Below are 27,271 nucleotides of genomic sequence, written 5' to 3'. Positions count from 1 at the left end.
ATTATAGTTACTTTTGAGAACTACAAGTAAGAAAAGAAAAGGAGAGCTGTACTGGCCAAGTCCATCAAGGGACGATCCCGCTGGGCAATAGGGTAGACATATGATCAACTTGAGCAGATACTCCTAAAACATTTTTCCAAAGTACATGCACAAATTTTACTCCTGCCAGCACTGCACGAGTGTTTCAAAGTTTTGCCTTTCTGGTGACTATTCCTTTCTCTTTTAACTACCACTTTATCATTTTCAGACAATTCAGCAAACCCTTCTTCATCATGTCCATATCTTGGCACTAAAGTGGGCTCCAACTATGATGCCAGATGGGGACATTTTTTAACCAGCTGTGAAATATTTCATCAGTAGGCAATTGTTTTTGAAGAATGTTGTTGTGATAAGTAGTGAATCATTCAGTAGCTACAGATAACTTAGAAACCAATATCTCAACTCTACTTATTATGATGCAAATTACTGAGATTTTATTCACTGACAATTTGCAATGTCCTACTTGATTATTAATAGATTTTTCTCCTTTTTACACATTCTTGGGAATTGATTGATATTTCTTTTATTAAAGAGTCCCATTCTTTAATTTAATTTTCTATTTTATTCCCAAAGAGCTACTGCATTTCTCACTTAAGTATGTGTTACTGAATATATTATTTTGCCTGCAATTTTTAATTTAATAATAATTACATAGCAGTAGCACTTTTGCATTACTAGGTTTGAAGGAAATTTTAATTATCATTACACAGGGGTTATAATTGTCCTACAATAAAATTTGGTAATGTAGCAATCATAATGGCTACCATTTATTGAAAGCACAGGTGTCAGGCATTGTAAGGAACATTTTACTTACACTATCCTGATTAATTGTCATAACAATCTTAAAATATAGATAGTAAATCAATCAGAGGTTAATTTTTTTCTGGCCTGTTTCTGTTCTTTATTTCTTTACAGACCTTGTTTCAGAACCTAGCACTGCTTTGAATTCTCCAGGAAAAAAATATCAACTCATCGAAATAATTACTGAGCATATAGATTTTAGTAAAGATGTCATTGAAGAGAAAGAAGAGAGTTTGGCAGCTTCATAGGCGGTTTCATTTGTCTCATCTCTTTTCCTGATCTGTCTGATTCAGTATATTACTCTGTTTCCCCCTCTCTTCTCTTTCAACTACCTTGATTATGAAAGTAGTGTCCTTTTTCCACTGGAAACCTGAGCCCCATTTTTGGATTTTTGTCTATGATTCACGTTACTAATAAAAATCTCTTCATATATATATATATATACACATATATGTGTATGTTTACATTCAGCTTTTATTTTAGAATCAGGGGTTACATGTGCATGTTTGTTATATGGGAATATTGAGTGATGCTGAGGTTTGTAGCACAAATCCTGTCACTCTGGTAGTGAATATTGTACCCATAGATAGTTTTTTAACCCACCCCCAACCCCTAGTGGTCCTCAGTGTCTATTATTTCCATATTTATGTACATGAGTACTTAATGTTTAGCTCCTACTTGTAAGTGAGAACACAGGGTATTTGGTTTTCTGTTCCTGAGTTAATTTGCTTAGGATTCTGGCCTCTAGCTGCACCCCTGCTGCTGGAAAGGATGTGATTTTTTTCTTTTTTTATGGATGTGTAGTATTCCTTGGTGTATATGTATACTTTCTTTATCTAATCCATCATTGATGGAAACCTGGGTTGATTCTATGTCTCTGCTATTGTGAATAGCACAGCAATATTCTTATCAGCTACTAAGAAAATAAAAATTCTTCATTTCATTAGCCATAAATTTATAATTTAACTGTAAGCAAACTAAGGTTCAGATATATAAAATTGCCTGCTTTAGGCTATGTGGCAAATAGCTGCATCAGGAATCAAATCTAGGATGGTATGACATAGACCACCTCCATATTTGCCAGCATTTTTTTTTTTTTTTTTTGAGATGGAGTCTCACTCTGCTGCCCAGGCTGGAGTGCAATGGCACAATCTTGACTCACTGCAACCTCCACCTCCCAAATTCAAGCGATTCTCCTGCCTCAGCATCCTAAATATGCGGGATTACAGGTGCACGCCACCACACCCAGTTAATTTTTCTACTTTTAGTAAAGACTGGGTTTCTCCATGTTGGCCAGGCTGGTTTTGAACTCCTGACCTCAGGTAATCCACCTGATTCAGCCTCCCAAACTGCTGAGATTACAGGTGTAAACCACTGTGCCCATCCACCATCATATTTTTGTCTGTTTTAAAATAAGGACTTACAAAACTCCAGAAAATTTTCTAAGCATACAAGTTCTTGGTTGCTTCACTTTCTAGTTCTTTTCCAATCCTGAATCACTGTGGAACAACTTGTTTATAAATAGTGCATTTTACTCTAACCCTAACACCCTTACACCCAAGGCAGGACACATATTGTGCATCACTAAGACAGCTATCTAGGAAAACTCAGAGTTCTCACTGCATGTTTAAGTGACTGGTTCTCAAAATAAGTAGAGGTCAGAAGAGTTTCCAAGCAGCAAGAAAAACAACTTTCCAATAGAAGGAATAAACTAAAAGCCAGTGCTATGTGTAGATGGTATCATCCACAGCTTTCAGGATAAGGTTCAGACGGATCACAAATCCAGTCTTTCTCACTCTCTTATTTAGAATACCTCAGTAAATGAGATGAATCATTTATTTCCCAACTAAAGATTAGAATTAAACCTACATAACCTACGCCAGGTGGGGTTCCTTGCTTGATGATTATGATCCAAATCATCTAGTCCATAAACATAAAATACATGTCCCTTTCTGGAGAATACATAGAATAAAAACAGATGGTGAGATTGGGTAGCTAAGTACCCAAGAGCCCTATTTATTTTAGTGTCACATGGGTTAGAATAAATGTAAAGTGAAAAGTCATGGAGTGTGGATGTTGGAAAGGACCGTAGGGTCCACTAATTTAGAGATCCTTAATGAGTGTGTATCCACATCAAGATGGGGTGGATCCACATGTAGTTTAGACAAAGCTCACTTAAGATCACAAATTCTTAGCCACTGTTTTAATTATTCAAGCTTAGAAAGTAAAACTGTCTAGAACTACGGAGTTTGGTAGAGCCAAATATCTTCAGACCAGTGTACAATCTTATCATAAAGGCAAGGTTTTGTGTGTGTGTTTTTTAAGATTAGGAAAAACAACATGTTGAATCCCCCTCAGTTTTATAAATGAAAAGTTGAAGTTTATAGAAGTTTAAGAAGAATCAAAATAAAAATTCGATTTCTTCACTCTGTTAATTTTTTTCTTTCTTTTCTTTTCTTTTCTTTTCTTTTTTTTTTTTTTTTTTTGAGACAGAGTCTCCCTCTGTCACCCAGGCTGGAGTACAGTGAGTACAGTGGCACGATCTTGGTTCACTGCAACATCTGCCTCCTGGGTTCAAGCAATTTTCCTGCCTCAGCTTCCTGAGTAGCTGGGATTACAAGTGTGCACCACCACACCCTGCTAAATTTTGTATTTTTAGTAGAGACTGAGTTTCACCATGTTGGCCAGGTGGTCTAGAATTCCTGATCCTCCCACCTCAGCCTCTGAAAGTGCTGGGATTACAGGCATGAGCCACCATGCCCAGCCAATTTCTATTATTATATAATAAATTATCCCAAATGTTGCAACTGGAAACATTGCACATTTATTTTTCTTTTTTTTTGTGGATTGGCAATCTGGGCATGGCTTAGCTAGAGTCTCTGCAAGGCTAGGTCTTGGTTCTCCTTTGTAGGCTTGACTGGGGAAAGATCAGTTTCCAGGTGCCTCCAGTTGTTTGCAGAATTCATCTGCTTGTGGTTGTAGGACTGAAGTCTTCATTTTCATGCTGGCTTTTTGGTGCTGAGAAGTGTTCTCAGCTTCTGAAGTCCACATATATTTTCTTGCCATACAGAGCTCTCACAACACAGTAGTTTATTTCATCAGCCAGCAAGAAAGAAAAGTCTCTCTCCAGTCAGCTAAAATGGACTCATATAATGAAACATAATCACAGGAGTGACATTCCATCACCTTTGCCTTATTGACTTGGTTGGAAAAAGTCACAGTTCTCCGCACCCTCACACACATTCAAGGATGAGGAATTAGACAAAGGCTGTGGGACACTGGTGGTTGACTTAGGGTCGTCTGTCATGTCACAGGTAATTTTAAGAGTTTAGAGAGAAATTCAGATCTTCTTTCTTCACGTGATACTTTGGACTACACTGGTAAGGTGCGCAAAAAAATTCATAACTCTTTCCTCTGTGGTTGTTACCACTACTATCTGAGCTGAGCAGAGATAAGTGGAGGGGAAAGGGATGAGCTCCAAGTAGAGGAGAAGGATGTCATTTGGGGAAGTGAATGCACTGAAAACAATACCGAACTGTAGGGGCATAAGCCACCTTCACACCACTCTAGGACACAGAAACAGTGAAATATGAAGATGTCTATGTCCCAGAACCATTTCTAAGAATATTGGAACCATAGCAATGCATGAAAACACATGCTGATAATGCAATTGATTTAACAACAGTATTGCTAACTATTATAAAACTACAGGGAGGCTGAGGCAGGAGAATTGCTTGAACCCAGGAGGTGGAGGTTGCAGTGAGCCGAGGTCGTGCCGCTGCACTCCAGCCTGGCGCCTGGTGATGGAGTGAGACTCTGTCTCAAACAAACAAAAAAAAACTACAAATTCAGGGAAGTCTATTCATATCTAACTACCTTTTCTACACATCTACACATGCTCCATTCTGGTAAAATAGTGTATATATATATGTGTGTGTGTGTGTGTGTGTGTGTGTGTTGCGTGTGTGTATGTACACATGCACCCACACACACAACACACACATAATATAAAGTAACAATGCTCCATAAATTTAGTTATACAAAAGAAAATCTCTTTGATAGTCCTCCTTTGTTAAAATATAATTCCTTTTCTTTTTCAAAATCATTACCATTTTCTCTGGGTCCAAAATGACTTCTTCCATAAACCTTTCTTTGATAAACCCTGTTGAAAAATAAGCATGGAGAGCTAATTGTCTAAGGAATTAAGAAACATGCCTGAAGCAGTCCTGGTGGCTAAGGGAAGGTTCATTTGCGGCTTCATTTGCCTTTGTGTTAAAAGGCAATACTCCTCCTGAAAAGTGGGACAGGCCTGTCAGAGGTTAGAATTGAAGCTGAAATTCTCAGAAATATGAACAAGTCATATGCCCAAATGGGCTGCCTATCGCAAAGAAATGAGACAACCAGTTGGAGGACAAAAGAAGAAAATATTAGATGTGTTTTTAAAATATCAAAATACAATCATTCTTAGTTTTTGATTGAAAGTGAAAGATGTGCAACTCTTCCTTTCAGTTGAACACGTCAGGCTCATTGTGAGTTATGTTGAGGATGTAGAGAAATAGGAACACTTTTACACTGTTGGTGGGAGTGTAAACTGGTTCAGTGTTGTCTTTGTTCTCACTGGTTTCAAAGAACTTACTTATTTCTGCCTTAATTTCATTATTTACTCAGTGGTCATTCAGGAGCAGGTTGTTTGGTTTCCATGTAGTTGTGTGGTTTTGAGTGGGTTTCTTAACCCTGAGTTCTAATTTGATTGCATTGTGGTCTGAGAGACTGTTAGGATTTCTGTTCTTTTGCATTTGCTGAGGATTGTTTTACTTCGGATTATGTGGTCAATTCTAGATAAGTGTGGTGTGGTGCTGAGAAGAATGTATATCCTATTGATTTGGGGTGGAGAGTTCTGTAAATGTCTGCTGGTGCAGAGCTGAGTTCAAGTCCTGAATATTATTGTGAATTTTCTGTCTCCTTGATCTGTCTAATATTGACAGTGGGGTGTTAAAGTCTCCCACTATTATGGTGTTGGAGTCTGAGTTTCTTCGTAGGTCTTGAAGAACTTGCTTTATGAATCTGAGTGCTCCTGTATTGGGTGTGTATATATTTTGGATAGTTAGCTCTTCTTGTTGCATTGATCCTATTGCCATTATGTAATACCCTTCTTTGTCTTTTTTGATCTTTGTTGGTTTAAAGTCTGTTTCATCAGAGACTAAAATTGCAAACCCTGCTTTTTTTTTTTTTTTTTTTTGCTTTCCATTTGCTTGGTAAATCTTTCTCCATCATTTTATTTTAAGCCTATGTGTGTCTTTGCACATGAGATGGGTCTCCTGAATACAGCACACTGATGGGTTTGGACTCTTTATCCAATTTGCCAGTCTGTGCCTTTTACTGGGGTATCTGGCTGTTTACATTTAAGGTGAATATTGCTATGTGTGAATTTGATCCTGTCATTATAATGCTAGCTGGTTATTCCTGTAGCTAGCTCAATGTCTGCCCAAATGGCAGCCCAGTTTTGTGCTTGAACCCCAGGGCCCTTGTGGTATAGGCACCTGAGAGAATCTTTGGGTCTGCAGGTTGTGAAGACTATAGGAAAGTGTAGTATCTGGCCCAGAATGGGAATGGACAGTTCCTCACAGCAGGATCCCTCACAGCTTCCCTTGGCTAGGGAAGGGAGTTCCCCAACCCCTTGCGCTTCCCAGGTGAGGTGACACCCCCTCCCCCACTTCGGCTTGCCCTCTGTGGGTTGCACCCACCATCTAACCAGTCCCAATGAGATGAACTGGAAATGCAGAAATCACCCACCATCAGTGTTGATCTTGCTGGGAGCTGCAGACCGGAGCTGTTACTATTCAGCCATCTTGTCTGGGAATCCATATTTGACCTTTTATTTTTAGATTCCACAGAAAAGCGAGGCCATGTACTATTTTTCTTTCTGTGTCTGGTTTATTTCACTTAGCATAATGTCACACAGGTCTATTCTTTTCTTAAGACTGAATAACATATCATTGCACGCACACACACATATATATAGAATGTGTATATATATAAATATAAAATGTGTATGTATTCCATATATATATATACACACACACACCATAGATATATGTAAATATATATATACACATAATGTGCCACATTGTTATTATACATTTATCTGTTGACAGACATTCAGGTTGTTTCCACATCTTGGCTATTCTGAATAATGCTGCAATGAACATAGGAGTGCAGACGTGATGATTTCATCTCCTTTGTGTATATACCTCGAGAAAGGGATTGCTGCATTATATGGTAGTTAAATTTTTTAATTTCTTAGGAACCTCCAAATTGTTTTCCATAACACTTGTATCAATCTACACTCCCTCCAACAATGTATCAGGGTCTCCTTTTCTCTACAACCTTGCCAACATTTATTATCTCTTTTCCTTTTAATAATAGTCATTCTAACAGGTGTGAGGTGATATCTCCTAGTGGTTTTACTTTTCATTTCCTTGATGATTAGTGGTGTTGAGCACCTTTTTACATCCAGTCATGCATCACCTAATGATGGGGACACATTCTGAGAAGTGCATTGTTAGGTAAGTTTGTTGCTTTTCGAGCACCATAGAGTGCACTTACACAAACCTGATACCATCTGCTACGACACATCTAGCCTACATGATATATAGCCTATTGTTTCTACACTATAAACCTGTATAGCATGTTACTATACTAAAATACTGTAGGCAAATGTAACATAAGTGTTTGTATATTTAAACATAGGAAAGGTACAGTAAAAACGTGGAATAAAAGGTAGTAAGTTGTACACCTATATAGAGCCCTTGTAATGAATGGAGCTTGCCGAGCTAGAAGCTGATCTGGGTGAGTCACTGAGTGAGTGAATCTGAGTGAGTGCTAAGTGAATCTGAAGAACTAGGACACGACTGTACACCACTGTAGACTTTATAAACACTGTACACTTAGGCTAACTAATCTTATTTTTAAATTTTCTTTCTTCAAGTATAAACTTAACCTACTTATGTAACATTTTTACTTGATAAACTTGTTAAGGTTTTTATCTGTTTGACTCTTTAATAATAACACTTAGCTTAAAACAAAAACACATTGTACAGCTGTTCAAAATTATTTTCTATTTTTATCCCTATAGTATTAGCTTTGTTCTATGTTAAAATTCTTTTACTTTTTTACTTTTAAACTTTCTTGTTAAAAATATCCTAGTTCTTCAGATTCACTTATCACTCACTCAGATTCACTCACTCAGTGACTCACCCAGATCAGCTTCTAGCTCAGCAAGCTCCATTCATTATAAGGGCTCTATATAGGTGTACAACTTACTATCTTTTATTCTACGTTTTTACTGTACCTTTCCTACGTTTAAATATACAAATACTTATGTTACATTTGTCTATAGTATTTTAGTATTTTAGTATAGTAACATGCTATACAGGTTTATAGTGTAGAAACAATAGGCTAGGCCTACTCAGGGTCAGAATCATCAGTTCACTGTCTCCCGCCGCCACATCTTGTCCCACTGGAAGGTCTTCAGCGGCAGTAACACACAGGGAGTTGTCATCTCCCGTGATAACAATGCCTTCTTCTGGACACCTCCTGAAGGACCTGCCTGATACTGTTTTACAGTTAACATTGTTTTTAATAAATAGAAAGAGTATACTCTAAAATAATAATTTATAGTAAATACATAAACCAGTAATGGTCGTTTATTATCATTATCAAGTATTACGTACTGTACATAATTGTACATGCCATACTTATATATGACTGACAGCACAGTAGGTTTGTTTACACCAGCATCACCTCAAATAATGAGTTATGAGTTGTGCTATGACATTATGATAGCTACAATGTCACTGGGCAATAGGAATTTTTCAGCACCATCATAATATTACGGGACAACCATCATATATGTGACCCATCATTAACTAAAACATCATTATGTAGGGTATGACTGCATCTGTTGACCATTTTTATGCCTTTTTTAGAGAAACAACTGTTCAGGGTATTTTGCCCATTTAAAATTTAGCTTTTTTTTTGGCATTTGAATTGCAAGGGTCATACATAAATTTTGGATGTTAACCCCTTATCAGATATGTAGTTTGCAAATAATTTTCTCAGTTCATAGATTGCCTTTTTTGTTGTTGATTGCCTTCTTTGCTATGCAGCAGCATTTTAGTTTATAGTCCCATTAATCTATTTTTGCTTTTGTAACCTGAGCTTTTGATGTGCTATCCAAAAAGTCATTATCAAAAACAATGTCAAGGAGATTTCACCTGATGATCTCTTCTAGGAGTTTTATGGTTTCTGGTCTAATATTTAGGCCTTTCATTCACTTTGAGTTGACTTTTACATATGCTGTAAGATAGTATCCAATTTTATCATTTTGCATGTGGAAATCAAGTTTTCACAGTACCTTTTACTGAAGAGACTATCCTTTTCCCATTGTATTCTCTTGGTGCCCTTGTCAAAACTCAGTCAATCAAATATGTTTGAATTTAATTGTGTGCTTTCTATCCTGTTTCTTGGGTCTATGGTTCTGTTTTTATGCTAGTATCCTATTATTTTGATTACCAAAGCTTTGGAATATAATTTTATAACAGGTTGTGTGATGCCTCCAACTTTGTATTGTTTTGCCTATTCTGGTTTTTTGTTTGTGTGTGTGTGTGTGTGCGCGCGCGCGCGCGCGCGTGCATGTGTGTGTGTGTGTTTCTATATAAATTTTAGGATTGTTTTTCTATCTCTATGAAGAATGCCATTAAGATTTTGATAGGGATTGCATTACATCTAGATACTGATTTGGGGTAGTAGGACATTTTAACAATTTTACTTCTTCTAATCCATGAGCACATGTTATCTTTCCAATCTTGTGTCTTCTTCAATTTCTTTCATTAAAGTTTTATAATTTTCATTATACAAATCTTTCACCCCTTTGGTATTTTATTTTTTATGCTATTCTAAATGAAATTATTTTCTTAGGATTTTCTTCAGCTACATTTCTATTGGTGTATAGAAATGCTACTGAGTTTTGTATGTTGCTTTTGTATCCTGCAACTTTAGTGAATTTCTTTATTTGTTGTGGTGAGTTTTTTTGTGAAATATTTAGAAAATTTAGTAAATATTTTATAAATTTTTTGTGAAATATTTAATTTAAAAATTTTTGTAAATTTTTTTCTACAAATATAATTATGTTATCTGCAAATAGAGATAATCTTACTTCTTTATTTCCTGTTTGGATGTCTGTTGTTTTCTTCTTGTCTGATTGCTCTTGCTAGTATTTGCAGTAGTATATAGAACAGAAGTGGTAAAAGTGTGCATTCCTACTTTGAACTGGATCTTAGTAGAAAAGCTTTCACTTGTTCCCCATTGATATGATTTTATCTATGGATATTTCATAAATGACCTTTGTTATGTAGAGAAACTTTCTTTCTGTATCTAAATTCTTAAGAGCTTTTATGAAGAAAGAATGCTGAACTTTGTCAAATGCTTTTCTCTGTGTCAACTGAGATGATCATGTATTTTCTATCGTTCATTCTGTTAATAAATCACATTGATTTATTTTTACATGTAAAAAAAGCTTTGCATGGCAGGGATAAATCTCACTTGGTCATGACATGTAATCTTCTTGATGTATTCTTGAATTTGGTTTGTCTTTTTTTTTTTTTTTTTTTTTTTTTGAGACAGAGTATCACTCTGTCCCACTGGCCGGAGTGCAGTGGTGAGGTCTCAGCTCACTGCAACCTCCTCCTCCCAGGTTCAAGCAATTCTCCTGCCTCAGACTCCTGAGTAGATGGGACTACTGGTGCACACCGCCATGCCCAGCTAATTTTTTGTATTTTAGTAGAGACGGGGTTTTACCATGTTACCCCGGCTGTTTGCAAACTCCTGAGCTCAGGCAATCTGCCTGCCTCAGCCTCCCAAAGTGCTGGGATTACAGGTGTGGGCCACCATGCCCAGATGGTTAACTAATACTTTATTGAGGATTTTTACATAAAAAATCATCAGAGATATTGGACTGTAGTTTTCTTCTCTTGTGGTATCTTTTTCTGGTTTAAGTAGCAAAGTGATGCTGGCTTTGAAAAATGTATTTGGAAGTATTTCCTCTAGCTCTGTATTTTGGATACATTTAAGAAGTATTGGTGATGTTTCCTCTTTGAATTTTTGGTAGAATTCAACCATAAAGCCACCAGGTCCTGGGCTTATTGGTTCTAATTTCTTCTATCTCTTTATTTGTTATTGATGCATTCAAACTTTCTATTACTTCTTGATTCAAACTTGGTAGGTTATATTTTTCTAGAAATTTATCAGTTTCCTCTAGTTATCCTATTTGTTGGCATAGAAGTGTTCATAATAGTCCCTTATGACCTTTTTTTATTTCTGATGCATCTGTTATAATGTCTCTACTTTCATTTCTAATTTTATTTTTTGAGTCTTGTTTCTTTTTCTTAGTCTGAGTTTTTAAATTTTATTTTCTCAAAAATCCAACTCTTGATTATATTGATTTTTTCTGTAGTTTTCTGTTTTCCATTTGATTTTTTTTCTCTCATCTTTATTATTTCCTTCTTTCTACTAACTTTGGGTTTAGTTCTTTTTTTTTTTCTAGCCCCTTGAAGCATAATGTTAGGCTATGTTTTAAGACTATTTCTTCATTTTTAATGGAGGCACTTATTGCTATCAACTTCCCTCTTAGAACTGCTTTTGCTGTTGCTGAAATTTCGGTTGTGATATGTTGTGCTTCCATTGCCATTTGTCTCAAGAAATTTTTTAAGTTTTCTTATTTTTTTTCTTTAACCTTGGTGGTTTAGAAGCATATTATTTAATTTCCACATGTTTGTAAATTTTCCAAGATTTTTCCTGTTACTGATTTCCAGTATGAAACTACAATGGTACCATTCTGGTTGGAGAAGATACTAGATATAATTTCAATATCTTTTAATTTGCTAAAACTTGTTTTGTGGCCTAATATATGGTCTATACTGAAGTATGTCTCATGAATGTTAAAGAAGAATATATATTCTGCTACTGTCAGATGAAAAATCCCTATATATGTCTCTTAGGTCCAATTGGTATAAAATTCAGTTCCAGTGCAAAATTTCCTTGTGACCTCTGTCTAGTTGATCTATCCATTATTGAAAGTGGGATATTAAAGTACCCTAGAATTATTACATTGTTATCTATCTATTTCTTCCTTCATGTTCATTAAAATTTGCTTTATATATTTATGTGCTTTGATGTTGAGTGAATCTGTATTTACAATTGCAAAAATTATAATTTATAAAATTTATATAATTGTAAATTATAAAAATTTTGTTGAATTTTTATTTTTAAAAATAAAAAAATTTTATTTTTTGAAATAAAATAAAATTTGAAAATTTGAATTCTTCATTTTTATTAGGAATCATTTTTCTAATTTCATTAAATTGTATATCTGTATTCTCCTGTATCTTGCTGAGTATCCTTAAAGCATTGTTTCAAATTCCTTTTCAGATAATTCATAGATTTTCATTTCTTTGGGTTACTTACTAGAGAATTATTGGGTTCCTTAGGTGATGTCATATTTTGTTGCTTTTTCATGTTTCTTGTGTCTCTGCATTGACATTTGTGCATCTGGTGAAACAGTCACCTTTTCCACTTTTACAGGGTGGATTTCATAGGGAAAGACTTTCACCTGTACATGGATTCTAGGGTGTTGATTGGGTAAGGGTACACTGGCTCTGGTTCTCAGTAGGCACAATAGTGTAGTTTCTGTGCAGCTTCTTCAGCAGTGATCAACATTAATGATGACTATGGGTTCCTCAGTTGCCTAGACCACAGGAGTTTGTGCAGTGGTGGTGGCAGGGTAGGTTGTTAGGATTCTTGGTGACTAGGGCTTAAGGGACTGTTCCTGTTCTCATTTTCTCCACAATGAGGAGTCTTAACTGAGTAGATCCCTTTTGGTGTCAGGTTTGACATGGGCCACAAGCAGCTACAGCAGCTCTCTACTCCAGGGCCCAGGTGCTCATATTGCCTATGGAGCTGGGATCCTGGGCTTAGTATCTTGTTGAACTACTGTGGCACCTGTGACATGGGTGCAAAGTCACTCTCTGAGGCATGGGTGAATGAAGCACTCCCACCAAACTAAGGAATTAACTCTGAGACATTTCTCAATAGCTTGGGACCAGGGGGCAAAGATATAGCTGTAACTTTGATCCTGTGGCTTAGGGTACAACACTGGCATGGCTGTAGGGAAACAGGGGTTTTCCAGAGGCCCATGCCCTGCAAAGCAGGTCACAGCTGCTATTTGGGCTCCAACAGACAACAGGGCACAGTGGTAACTTGAGCAACAGGAGAAATTGTACAACACAGTAGTGACTCTGGACTCTTGAGTGGTAGGATACAACACTGGCTCAGACTTTAATAAGGCCAAAGTGGTGACAGCAAGGACCCAGGAATAGCAGGGTACAGCAGTGACTTCAACTCCAGAGGGTGAAAAGCAGTGTAATGATGGCCTAACTCATCAGCTCAGATTTCAGCAGGCTAATCCAGATTCATGGAGGAAGGGCACTGCAGCTGTTCAGCCCAGGGAGTGGGGTGGCACAGCTCATCCAAGGCTCTGTTTCCCTGAGTGTCAGTGTACCACATCACTCAGGTGCCAGGGGGTGAAACTGCTCTTCTGGGCCAGGCTCTGGATCCCTGAGAAGTCTGATGCCACATGGGCTCAAGTGCCAGTGTCACAGCTACTCCCCTGGGCTGAAGCTCCAATTCAGAGAAGGAAGGTACTGGGTTGGTTCAAGTGCTGAGGGCACAGCTACTCTGCAAGCCACATGCATCTGTTTTCCAGTGAACAAGCTTCCATATGGGCTTGCACATCAGGCTTTCAGTGGCTCTCTGGGCCAAAACTGTGGTTCCTCGGGGGTAGGGAATCAGATCAGTTAAAGCTGAGGGGTCTTGGCTGCTCCACAAGCTTGGGTACAGCTTTTCCACTAGACAAGAGCACCTAGTTTCTTAGAGGCAAGGCACAGCATGGGCTGGGGTCATGGCTGCTTCCCTATGCTGAAGCTCTGATTCCTGGGGAACAGGGAACTGAATTGACTTAGGTACTTGGAGCACAGTTTCTTTGCTGGCCATAAGGCTCCCGGTAGCAGATTTAGGTGCAGCAGCAACAGGTATTCCTAGGCAGTATAGCTGAAGATTGATGCAGTACTGTGTTTATGTGTGATGCAATAACAGCAGAATCTCTAGGATGGAGGGATGCAATCAATGGCTACTCGTCCCTGGAGTAGGGCACACTCAAAGAGTGGCTCTGGTTTCAAAATGGAACAGTGCAGTAGAAGGTTGGAACACAAGGAGCAGGGTACAATGTGGGCTCCTCTCCTGGAATAGTACAGCTGTGTGAACTCTAGGCAGCTCCCTAAACTGGACTCAGTGCCTGTGGGGACTGACAGCTTCTCTGGTAGTGAAGACTACAAGTGCCTGTGGTGGTGGTGAGGGTCACTGAGAGCTTCCTGCTTACCTTTTCCTTACAGAGAGAAGGCCTCCTGGTTTCTGAGTTGATCCCAACTGGGGGAATAGGCTGGCAAAAGCAGGTGTTTCAACCCCTTTTCTATGCAGCCATCCTGAGTTTCTATGCCCCAGAGTTTCTGCCACTCCTTTGCTGTATTTCAGCACTCTCCTTTAGTCACTCTGGTCAAAAAGTAGTTGTTTGTTTATTGTTTTCGTCCCATTTTTGTGAGGAGGGGAATAAGCATTAAGCACCTTTAATCAGCCATCTTACTCTTACTGGATAAGTTTAAAACTACACATGGACATAATGTTACCCCTGGAAAATTCTGATGCTGTTTTTAAAATTATGAGATACATAACATTTTCTTTAATTTAATGCCTCCAATTATGAAATATTCCTGATTTCAGAGAGTGATTTTTTAATAAATATGCATCTTAGAAATGATGAAACTTTTAAATACAATGGCTAAAGATCGAAAGTGACATAATTTTTTATAGTAGTCACAGCCATTCTGACTGGAGTGAGGTGCTATCTTGTAATTTTCCTGATTAGTGATATTGAATATTTTTATATATATCTTGTTTTAGTCTATTTTCACACTGCTGATAAAGACATAACCAAGATTGGGAAGAAAAAGAGGTTTAACGGACTCACAGTTCCACATGGCTGGGGAGCCTCACAATCATGGCAGAAGGCAAGGAGGAGCAAGTCACATCTTACATGGATGACTGCAGGCAAAAAGGGAGAGTGCTCATGCAAGGAAACTCCCATTTTAAAAGATCTTGTGAAACTCATTCACTATCATGAGAACAGTTCAGAAAAGATCTTCCCCAATAATTCAATCGCCTCCCACTGGTTCCTCCCATGACATCTGGGAATTGTGAGAGTTACAATTCAAGATGAGATTTGGGTGGGGACATAGTCAAACCACATCATGTCTGTTTCCCATTTTCATGTCTTCTTTTAAGAAATGTCTATATAGATATTTTTTCTTATTTTTAATCTTTTTTTTTAGTTGTTTGAATTCCTTGTATATTTTAGATATTAAATTGGCCAGAGGTATAGCTTGCAAATGTATTCTCCCATTCTGTTGGTAATCTCTTGCTCTATTGATTGTTTCCATTGTTGTGTAGAAGCTTTGCAGTTTGATGTAATTGTATTTGCCTATATTTGATTTTGTTTGGCTGTCTCTTAGAGGTTTTATATTAAAAACATTCTGGCATGGACCAATGTCACAGAGTTTTTCCCTTATGTTTTCCTCTAGCACTTTTGTATTTTTGTGAAGGATGTCACTGGTATTTCGTTAGAGATCGTGTTAAAATTGTATATTGCTTCGAGATATATGATCATTTTAAAAATACTAATTATTCCAATCCATGAACATGAAATATCTTTTCATTTTATGTGTGCTTTCTTCAATTAGGTTTATTAATGTTTTATAATTTTCATTTTGGAGATCTTTCACCTGCTTGGTTAAGTAGCTACTATCAAAAAATCAAAAGATAACAAGTGTTGGTGAGGATGCAGAGAAAAAGGAACCTTTACATATTGCTAGCGGAGATGTAAATTACTATGTCCCTTGTGGAAAACAGTATCAAATTTTCTCAAAAAATTAAAAACAGAACTACCCTATGATTCAGCAATCTCACTGCTGGGTATATATCCAAAAGAAAGAAAACAAGTAGTTCAAAGAGATACCTCATTTTCCATGTTTATTGCAGCATTATTCAAAATAGCCAAGATTTGGAATCAACCAAAATGTCTACCAATGGATGAATGGATCAAAAAATGTGATATACATAACATAGCAGAAGACTATCCAACCAAAAAATTTAAAAAAGACAACTACTGCACAATTTCATTCATTCGCGAACTACAGAAAGTTATTTTGACCTAAGTAAAGAGTAGAATAATGGTTACCATAGGATGGGGAAGAGTGAGGTGAGGGGCAATGGTGAGAAATTGAGCAATAGGTATAAAGCTACAGTTAGATGGGAGGATTAAGTTCTGGTGTTCTATTGCAGAATAGGATGGCTAAAATTAAGAATAATGCATTAAATAATTCAAAATATCTAGAAAAGAGGTTTTTGAATTTTCCCGTTATAAACAAATTAAAAATGTTTAAGGTAATAGATATGCTAATTATCTTCATTTGATTATTACACAATGTATACATCTATCGAAACATCACATTGTACCCCATAAATATGTACAATTATGTGTCAGTTATAAATTAAACAAAAAATGATTTGTAAGCTCTCTATTATTTAAAATTAACATATTTTTCCAAGGATTATCAATCTATATATCTTTTTATATCAAATATACACGTTGCCTCTAAAACACATCTCAATTCTGTCTACATTTCTTCTTATCTGCTGCTATCACCTATACCTGAGTCACAAACCAGTATCATCTCTATCTTGAACTATTAGACTAGCTACTTAACTGGTCTCCCTGTTTCCATTTTGCCCCCACAACCTATCTACCATAAAGCAGAAAATCTAAATTGGGTCCTTTCAATAATCTCCCAATACCCTCACAATTAAATCTAAATTCCTCACTATTGCTTACAAAGCCCTGAACAAATTTGCATTTGCTTGTTTCTCCCACCTTCAATTTGTCCCTTAGCCACTCTCACCTTCTGTATCTCTGCTCCATCATTTTAGCCTTTTCTTAGCTGATAGATCAAGGTTTATCTTCTTCAGTACTTTGACCCGTGTTGACTCTTTTCACTTAGAGGGCTTCTTCACCCACCCTTGTTGCTCTCATTGTATTCTCTTGGTCCTCAATATCTTGGCTTAGATGTTACTTCCTCAGCAAGATTGTCCCTGCCATCCAATTTAAAACAGGTTCTCTTCCAACATTCTGTCTCAGCCCTCTAATTTTCCCTCTTAGCACATTTTTTATAACTGTAAAGAATACTTTTACTTATTTACTAACTCCTTTATGATCTATCTATATGGAGCTATATTTTATAAACATATGTATAATAGATAACTATACTATCTATATGGAGCTTATCTACATGCTCCATAAGAGCAGGGCATGGAGTGGTTTTGTTTAGAGTTGTCTACCCATTACCTACCAGAGTAGTTTCTCAATAAATATTTATCAGAGAAATTTATAGTTTTGAATGCTATCACTGCTACCATTTACCACATATATCCTTTTCTCTCACTATATTATACTCATTATTGAGCACATATTTATCACAGCCAAGAATTGCACTAAGAATTTATATGCATATAGATACATTTCTTTATTTTAAATAGCTAATATGATACAACTTCTTTTTACTATTTACGAACTTGCAATGAGGATGAGGCCCTATTCAACTTTAACTGCACTTGTGGAAATGTAGGATAATTATGGTATAGCAAAATTTGACTCTTCCATTTGCTCCTGTGTAGTTTCAGATTAAGATCCATTTGGACTGCATTGGTACATTGCCATGGAAGATATCAGAATAGGCAATAAATGGAAAGAAGAAAAGCCCAGAAGTAGAAGCTTTGCATTTGAATCTTAGCTCTACCATTACAAGGACTTAAGACTTTGGAAAAATCATCACATTTATTTGGTTTTCAGTTTGTTCTTTCTAAAATGGGTTTGGGAAAAAAAAATTGTTTTCAAGTCTCAGAAAGTTGAAATTCTGAGACCAGTTTCATAAACTTTTCAGTTTGTTAATAATAAAATAATTATCATTGCAGTAAAGGCTAGCATTGATAGAAGATTCATAGCATGTCCAGTATTATATCATTAATCCTCACACCTTTCAGATGAAAGTTTTACTACTGGTAATCCTTTTACAAAGATAAAGAAGCACAGAGATCTTGGATAACTTGTGCAAATTCTCATATCTCTAAGGGATGGTCAAGCAAGTGGCCTCATCTCGGACCCCATCCTCTTAATTACTGAACTATGGAACATTTTCTGTAATAGTAATTTTACTAGTAATTGTTCCCTGCCAAGTGTGCTCCTAGGATGCTCAGAATTAACCTACAGGCTTACTGATGACCTGCACTCTCAGAAGTGTCAATTATACATACATGTTTATCTTATGTCTCTACAGAGTCTCAATAAAGGGAGCATAAGCCCACTTACACCTCTTCTGTTTGGTCTCTGCAGCAGTGGTTGGTTGGTTTACGGATAAACTAGATCACATCTGCCTGCCAGACCTGCCCAGCAGGTTTGGTCCACCTCAGCTATTTCTCAGATGTCTTTATTGATTTTTGCACTGCTTTTGGCTTGTTTTCAGCACATCACTTTAGTGTCTTACTTGACAGCCCTTTCACCTAGTCACTATTGAATTGTTGTTCAGGAATGTGCTCACTTGCCCTGCCTACACAATAGAGCTGACTTTCTACAGTGCTCTGATCAGCTTGACACTTTACAGGGGTGATCATATAAATGAAGTAGAATTTTCCATGGCCATGATTCTGTAAATGGGTCACAGATTGCATCCTATTTAGTTCAGTTAATAGGTATCCTAACCAACCTATTTAGTTCAATTAATAGGTATGATTGAGTATTTACTATCAGTCTACCACAGTGACATAGATGGATAGACAGATGGATAGATCCCTTAAAGAATGTGTAATATTTATGGGAAAATATCCATTTAACAAAGATCTTAAATAACTATTAGGATAGTATAAATTCAAGTGTTGGAATGAATGTTGTAAACAACGGATGCAGTTGGAATTTTTTTTAAACATATGGCTATAACAGGAGTTGATGGTGAATGCTTAATGGAACATGTAAGGATATTTGGCCTACATAGGAAGTAGTTTAGCATAGGGTTAAAAGCCTGAGTAGGACTAGCCAGAAGCCTAAATTAAAATCTGAATTCCTCTATTCACTAATTGAATGGGTTTGAACACATTACTGAATTTCTATGAATTCCAATTTAATTACTTGTAAAATGAGAATAGTGGTATTTACCTTACAAAGTTGTAGTCAAGAAGAAGATGAATAATATATATACATAATTTGGTGGTAGAATATAGATTTTACTAATTACCTTTGGCTAATACTATAAAGGATGGATGGTATTTGCATGAGAGGATGGGCTGGTAAAGAATTTCAGAAAAGAGAATGATATGGATATGGCCAGGAGCTGGGAATGAACATAAAAGGTGCCCAGGAAGGAGACAAAACTTGCCTCACTGAAATCTATAATAATCTAGTACCCTTAGACTATCAGATACTCTCTTCCACTATTTGATTTTAGACAAAGAGAAACACTAATACTACTGTAATTCACCAAGAATTTCACTTTGTCTCCAAAAAGAATTCAATACTATTCTTACTTTGAAGCATTTGGTCTGTGCGGCACATTGCTCCATTACCATTCCTGTCAGTCTTCCAAAAGATGCTCTCACTTTCTTAATACAAGTTGTTATCTCCTTGTCAAATGATGCCTCGATGCAAGGAACATTCCCAAGTTATACCAATACAGACACAAGTTTTAGCTTTGGACCATTGATAGGCTAGTAACCCGAAGGCAGGACAAACTGTAATATGCCTCTGCCTTTTACCTGGTCTATGGTGCTCTGAATAATTTCTTTTCATTTTCATGAGATGGTCTTTGTGTCCTTTACAGTGCATTTTATCAGCAGCTACAATGAGATGTACAATGAGAAGAGTTAGAATATATTTGAGCCTTTCCATAAAGGCACGGATGAGAAACAGCAGGCTCGCTGCATAAAAGGCAGGACTGAACTGCAACAAGCTAATCTCTTCATATTGGAAAATTATTCCTTCTTTCTTTTTGCAAACAACAGGAAAATTCTTTCACAATTTCCATGGAGTCTGCAAAATGGAAATACGGTCAGACAGCCTATAAGAGAAATATCAGAAAGATAATGTGAGCGCCTCACCCTTTTATCGGGGAAACTCATAATACCTCCAGAGAGTCACATGGCTAGCAGATCCTTCCAACCAAGCTCTGCTTTAATCCTTTCTAATCTTTGCAGCATCCCTGATCTGTCAACATTATTCTTCCCTTTTGGTCCAATGCACATAGAATGTGTGGAATGCTCTGTACAGTTTATGTTGCCAGGTATTCCATGCTTCACTGCCCTGCACCACTAAGAAATCTAATTATCCCACACTAGAGGTATTGTGGCAAAGAAAGGAAAGGTACTGCAAACTGTGGTGTTTTTGGTGTGTGCAGGCTTAAAGAGAGAAAGAGGCAGCAAGGTTTAATGGTTCTCACTCATACAATGTAGAGCTGCTTGTGAGCACAGACGGATTATCTGGACGGTACAGAGAGCATTTTGCCACTTCTGACTTAATATTCAAATGCTTAAGACTGGCAAATTTTGCCAAACATGGCTTTGTCTATATGATGGCAAAAGATTCAGAGTAAAAGCAGAATGCAAATCATCTAAAACTCTAGGATTTTGGAGATACGTAACAAAAGAGCCATGAGATGTGGTGAAATGTGTTACATTTCTTTGTAATGTGTTGGAATCTCACATTGAGCCTCTGATGGCTTAGCAGAGTAAAAAACAAAGAGCATCCACCTTCTTTAGTTTCTTACTGGCAAATGTCTGCCTGCAATTTTTTTAGGTCTTAGAAGGCCTCAAGCAGACAGAGCCTGGGTATGATGAGGCCCATGTACCTCTCAGGCACTGATAGTGTTCAGCCCACGCAGAATATCCTGATACCACAGCAGTGCTCATAGGCCAGAATGTGATCACAACTAATGATAGCGAGACACTGGATCACCTTATCCTAATGCCACCCTTGGGCACTGAACTCCCATATTTTTTAAAGTCATTTTTAATAAAGTCAAACAGCCCATTGATAATTTCTCCTTTTTGCATTAGAACACAACAACTTCTCAAATACCCCATCTACAAGATTGAGAAGGACTGGCCATGCAACTGAACATTTGAGTACATGTGAATATTGTGTTAGAATCTTTACTTATGAAAACCCAGTCTCTGCTGAGACTCCAAACTTAAACATTGTGCAGCCAAAGAAGACTAGAAAATGTATAAATCATGACTTTGCTCCTGAATACTTAGCCACAGTGATGAGGCGGTTAGCATCCTACACCACCTGCATCCTAATAGGCCGTAAGCTATTCTGGCTTTTTCTGAGGTTCACTGAAAGCAAAGAGGATGGATAAGCAGCATGCTCTATCTTTAGTATTCAGGACTCAGTAGAGTTGCTCTATAAGCCATCTCTTACGCCTTACTGCCAGCACAGACTTGCAGGGGGATCCTACTATAATGAATAACTTTAGACTGGTATCCAAAGTGTTCTTAAAGTAAGAGGTCACAGGCTGGCTAATGCCTGTGGTGCTCTTGACAGTTGTATCCAGGTTCCTCATCGTTAGGAGTCCCGAGGTGATTGTAGCTGTGATAGTCATGGATAACACATGGGGCAGGTACAGCTCACGCATGCCTTGTATACGCAACAGCCATGCTCTTTGTTCTTAGCCAGTTTTTAACTACGCCTCAAGATGGTCTACCCCTAGTTAGACATATTTTTTTCTGATGTTGTCTTAGTCCTAGAATTAGGATAGGGGAAGAGTTGACAACTGGAAGCAGCACAGATCCTGTGGGATTTATAAAACTGACAGATATCACATGTAAGAAGCTTGCTTTGCATTTGATACCCAAGGATGTTATGAAAAAGTAATTCTTAATGCAAACTGAAAACCAGATTTTAACATCCTTTTCAAAAATGAGGTGAAATTCTAAAACAATTCTCTTACAACTTCCATAACAATGCTTGCTACATTCATGCTGCAAATAACACTGAAACGTTTGTTATCTCTTGAATTCAGAGAATGGTTCATAGAAAGCAGACTTTGGATTCTACCTAAAGCCAATCTCTTTTAAATTGACCTTAGAGTTTTTTGTCTTGTTTTAAACATAACCTAGGGAATGGTTAGTTTGGAAAGAAAAAAAGATAAGATATAGTTTCTTAATAACAAGTATGACATTTTTATTGTTCTCATTCACCCTTAGCTACTTTTTCTTGACACTCACAAGATAACTGGGGTTTCACAGATTCACAGTGGGGCAAAAACAAGCTTGCATGGTTCTAGAGAGACACCGCTCCTTTCTACTTCCTGGTGAGCTCATGTAGGAAGGCCCAGAGCATAATTAGCACTAATTAAAGAGTCTCTGACTGTCGTGAAAACTCTTAATCTCTAGAGAAAGCAGAAGAGGCCTTATTAAAATATTTTCTTTTTCTTTCCAGTGTTAGCTTTGTCTTGGAGCAACTTGGCAATGGAGACCAATTGTGCAGAAGCATTAACTATGTGTGCACCTTTATCATCTAAATCTTCTTTCATTCAGCAAAGATGTATTGAGTGCTTATTATATGCTAAGCCTCATTTCTAGTACTATGGCTAGAGGGAGAAATTAAAAAGACAAAAGTCTCAGCCCTCAGGTAATTTTTATTCCAGTAGAGGAGATAAACTATAAGCAACAAAAATAAGTAAATTACAAATAATGCTAAATAATGATAAGGAGAAAAAGAAAAGACGCAGGCATGTCAAAACAGGAAAAAGACTGTTAAAATTTTAGATAGGATATTCCCGAAGAATCACTGAGAAAACAATTTTTGAGTAAGTGTCTAAAGGAAGTGAAGAAGCAAGCTATATTAGTTCGTCTTGCACTGCTATAAAGAACTACCTGAGACTGCGCAATTTATAAAGAAAAGCGGTTTCACTGGATCGTGATTCTGCAGGCTGTACAGGAAGCATGGCTGGGGAGGCCTCAGGAAACTTTCAATCATGGTGAAAGGCAAAGGGGAAGCAGGCACCTCTTACATGACAGCAGAAGGAAGAGAAAATGGGAGGTGCCACACACGTTTAAACAACCAGACGTCACGAGAACTCACTATCACAAAACAGCAAGGGGGAAATGTGCCCCCATGATCCAATCACCTCTGACCAGGCCCCTCTTTCAATATTAGGGATTACAATGCAACAGGGTATTTGTGTGGGGACACAATTCCAAACCATATCACAAGCCATGGAATTTATCTGGAGAAAGGGCATGCCGGTCAGAGAAAATAGCAAGTGCAAAATCCCTGAGACATGGCGTGTTCAAGGAATAGCAAAGACAGCAGTGTGCTCAGGGCAGAGCAAGCGGTGGCAGGTTAGGAGGAGAAGAGGTTGGAGGTCAGATTATGTAGGGCCCTCAGATCATTGTAAGAACTTCAACTTTTACTCTAAATGGGATGGGAAACTGGGAGAGAGTTTTAAGCAAAGTTGTTACATGATCTTACCTACATTTTAACAGTATTACATGGGCTGATGTGCTAAAACTAGACTATATGAGGATCAAGTCTAGGGAAACCAGGTAAGAGGCTAAGATGAAAGCAGAGGGACCAGGTAAGAGCTTATTGCAATAAGAGATGATGGGTACCAGTGTGTTGATGGTATGGACTTGTGACACAGGGTTGAATTCTAGATACATGCATGTATGTGGCTTAAGGCAAACAATACTAGGCCAAGCTAACAATTACCAGAAAGCTCTTTTAGACACTCATAGGACACACGGCATATAGGATGACGTCTTCTGCAAACATATGTAGCGAAAAGATCTATATAAATTCATATACATTCCCACACTTATTTACATTCCCTACTCGGGTTGCATATTTATTCTTAGTTATGCCATTAAAAGAAACATCTTAAATCAAACAAATTTGACGACTTAAATTTTGAGTTCCTTAGGAAATGCATATTAGATATACACATAATTTTGGAATACATTTTCATACTTAATTACTAAATGGAAATTCACCATTGGCTTCTAATACCCATAGTCTCTACAGCATTTCTCAGCCATAATTTGTGGAAAACATAAAACTCTGGTCCTCTCGTACCATACCTGTCTCAGAGTGTTAGTTTTTCAGTCTTAAACACAATGTTTTCAGACCTTTGTTTAGAGTCATTGTTTGCAAAAGTGAGCTGCATCACATAAGATTACAACTCCTCAGTGGGGGACAGCTCATATCCAATGACTGGTCCATGCAGGGCACAAAAACACAGTCCTTGCTGTGATTCATAACCCTGAAGGGCCGTGTCGACTCCAGAGCTCACCATGGACTTGGCCAAGGCCATTGTTGCAATGGCATCATAGTTTATCTTTTCCCTCCACCCATATTTCGTCTCTCAATACCCCTGCCAGGTATTGTTTCTAAGAGCACGTAGCCAATAAACCTCCAGCGTGCAAATCTCTGTCTCAGAGTTTATTTTCCAGAGACTCAAACTAAGATATCATGATCTTATTTATACAACTGCTGCTTAATAAAATTGAATATTGAAACCACATATACAGCCAAAGTATCAGCCACCTAAAAATAATAACAGTATAGTGGACTTATCAAAAGGAATGAATGGTAATTACTACTACTTAAATTTTAATTCTGATCTAATCTCCAAATTGCTTATTATATCAGTTCACCATTTACCTTAAGAAAAATACTTTTAAAAATGAGCAACTAATCTTGAAGACAAAATGCTTCACCGTTGTACAAAATATAAGTCCTACTTTGCAGACTACAGCAAAAACAGAGAGAGAAATAAAAAGATATGTGCCTTAGAAGTCAGAAGTGTGTAACATAAGTATATAACCTGAGCATGCACATATCTTGGAAGGATATTAAGACAGCTGTATTTGAAACTATTCTCTAACTTCCTCAGCAACTCAACCATTAATGAAATAATGAGCACTACCAAAGTCTTTTACTGAAAGGAAAAAAAAAGTGTGTGTGTGTGTGTGTGTGTGCGCGTGCATTTCAAGTTCATATCTGCAGGTGTATCTATTCACAGGTGAATATGCTTTGAAGTGCTCTCTTAACTGGAGATTTTTTCATGAAGTATTTTAAACACAAAGAAATGTTGCCTGCTATTGGAGACCTCTGTTTGCCACTGTCAGTTCACCTCCCAGAAAACAGAAGGGAGGTTTATACTATAATACACTCTAGTAATGGCAGTAACTGTGATAATATATGACATAGTTCTAGCAAGTTTAATTCTGCACCACAAAATGCTTTATGTATGTATAAATAAATAAATGAAAAATTAGAGGATAGTGAGTTAAAATTATCTCTTTTCTCGTTTGTTTGCCTAAAAGCACCTCAAGACTAGAGAGTCTCAGTATCTTTCTCTCTCTGTCTCTCTGTTTCCCTCTCTCTCATTTTGATTTTGAATTTGGAAGTGATTTATGTTCTTGCTGTTTTTCATGAAAACTGGGTAAATATTGTTCTTGTGGAAATTGTGTGATCACAATAAATCACTGTGATAAGACACTTTTAACAATTCTGAGAACAACAATGTGGGAACAGTTCATTCTTCCTACAAGATTTGTCTTGTTATACTTGGAGCTAAATAATTTTATTTTATAATGTTAGAAGGAACTAGAAAGAACCTGAAAAAATCACCTAATTCAAATTACTAACTTTTTAGAAGAAGAATTCAGGCCCAATAAGATAAAGTTATTTATTTCAAGGTTATAGAGCTATTTATGGTAGGATCAAAGCTGGAAAACCAGCAATTCTTCCTCTCAGGATAATTAACTGAACACAAGTTTAGCTTTTTCCCTCACAACATACCACAAAGGAAAGGAAGTGATAAGGAAAAGTATAATTTCATAATTGTTCTAGGAACTCAGAGAGTGTATCATCAGCAGAAGAGAAATGCAGAGGAATTTTTGGAAGCATAACTGGGCTTTTCTGTCTCTTGAATCCATCTGTCTTCATGTCAAGTATGGTCTTATCTCTCTCCTACCCCATGCAATGAGACCACCTAAGAGGATCTTCCTGCTTATAAACTAGGGTGTGATTTTTCATCTTATCTGCCTGCTATGCAGTAAGAAAAGTCACATAAGAGTAAGAAGTAGATCATTCTGCCCGTTTGCCCTCAGTGAATCCACTTTTACTAGGACCATTCAGTGAAGCCTCTGAAACCATACTCTCTGAATATGGAACTAGCACCTAACCATACTGCCTACATTGTCCTGAACATAGTATTTGTTTCCATGGACTCAATTTACTTATCTGTAAAGAGCTGATAATAAAGGAACCTACTCTTTCAGCTATAATTGTTTGCTGTTTTTATTATTGTCATTTCTTTCTCCAAGTCTCCAATATAAACAATAAGTAGAATTTTTTTTAATGATGGACTCTAATAGATTCTGAAACCAAAGCAAAGAACCTTTTGTACATTCTACAAAGGTGCCCAAGAGGATCAGCAAGGATGAGTGCTATTCTTCCACATAAAGATGCTGAGAAACTCTGAAATAACTATAAAGAATAGAAGCAAAAAAATGCAAAGATTCTCAGAATAAGTAGTTAAAAAACTATCTGCCAAAAACCCAAAATAGGACCACATATATACCCATATATAATAAGAGCTAACTGTGGACTTTGTCTACAGAATAAAGTCAAATAAGGATTATCTAAATTGGCTGACAATTCTTTTTTTCTTTTTCTTTTCTTTTTATTATTACTTTTTTATGAGATAGATTCCTGCTCTGTCACCAGGCTGGAGTGCAGTGGCGAGACCTCCGCTCCCTGCAACCTCCAACTCCCTGGATCAAGTGATTCTCCTGCCTCAGCCTCCCAAGTAGCTGGGATTACAGGCACACATCACCACACCCAGCTAATTTTTTTGTGTTTTCACCATGTTGGCCAGGTTGGTCTCAATCTCCTGACCTTGTGATCTGCCCGTCTTGGCTTCCCAAGGTGCTGGGATTACAGGCGTGAGCCACTGTGCCTAGCTAATTGGGTGATAATTTAAGTGGTCGAAGAAAGAGGAAGACATACAGTTTTACCAGCTCTTTGGGTAAGTCTGAAGTTAAAGACTATTTTCTAAATTAACCATTCTCAAAGTGTGGTCCCTGGTTTAGCAGCATTTGCCATCATTTGGGAACTAATTAGAAGTGAAAATTACTTGACCCATGCTAAACA

The sequence above is a fragment of the Aotus nancymaae genome, unplaced genomic scaffold (assembly GCF_030222135.1).
Source record: "Aotus nancymaae isolate 86718 unplaced genomic scaffold, 86718_ANA_hifiasm-v0.15.2.pri h1tg000002l, whole genome shotgun sequence".
In the NCBI taxonomy this organism is placed as follows: domain Eukaryota; kingdom Metazoa; phylum Chordata; class Mammalia; order Primates; family Aotidae; genus Aotus; species Aotus nancymaae.
This window is presented reverse-complemented; position numbering follows the sequence as displayed.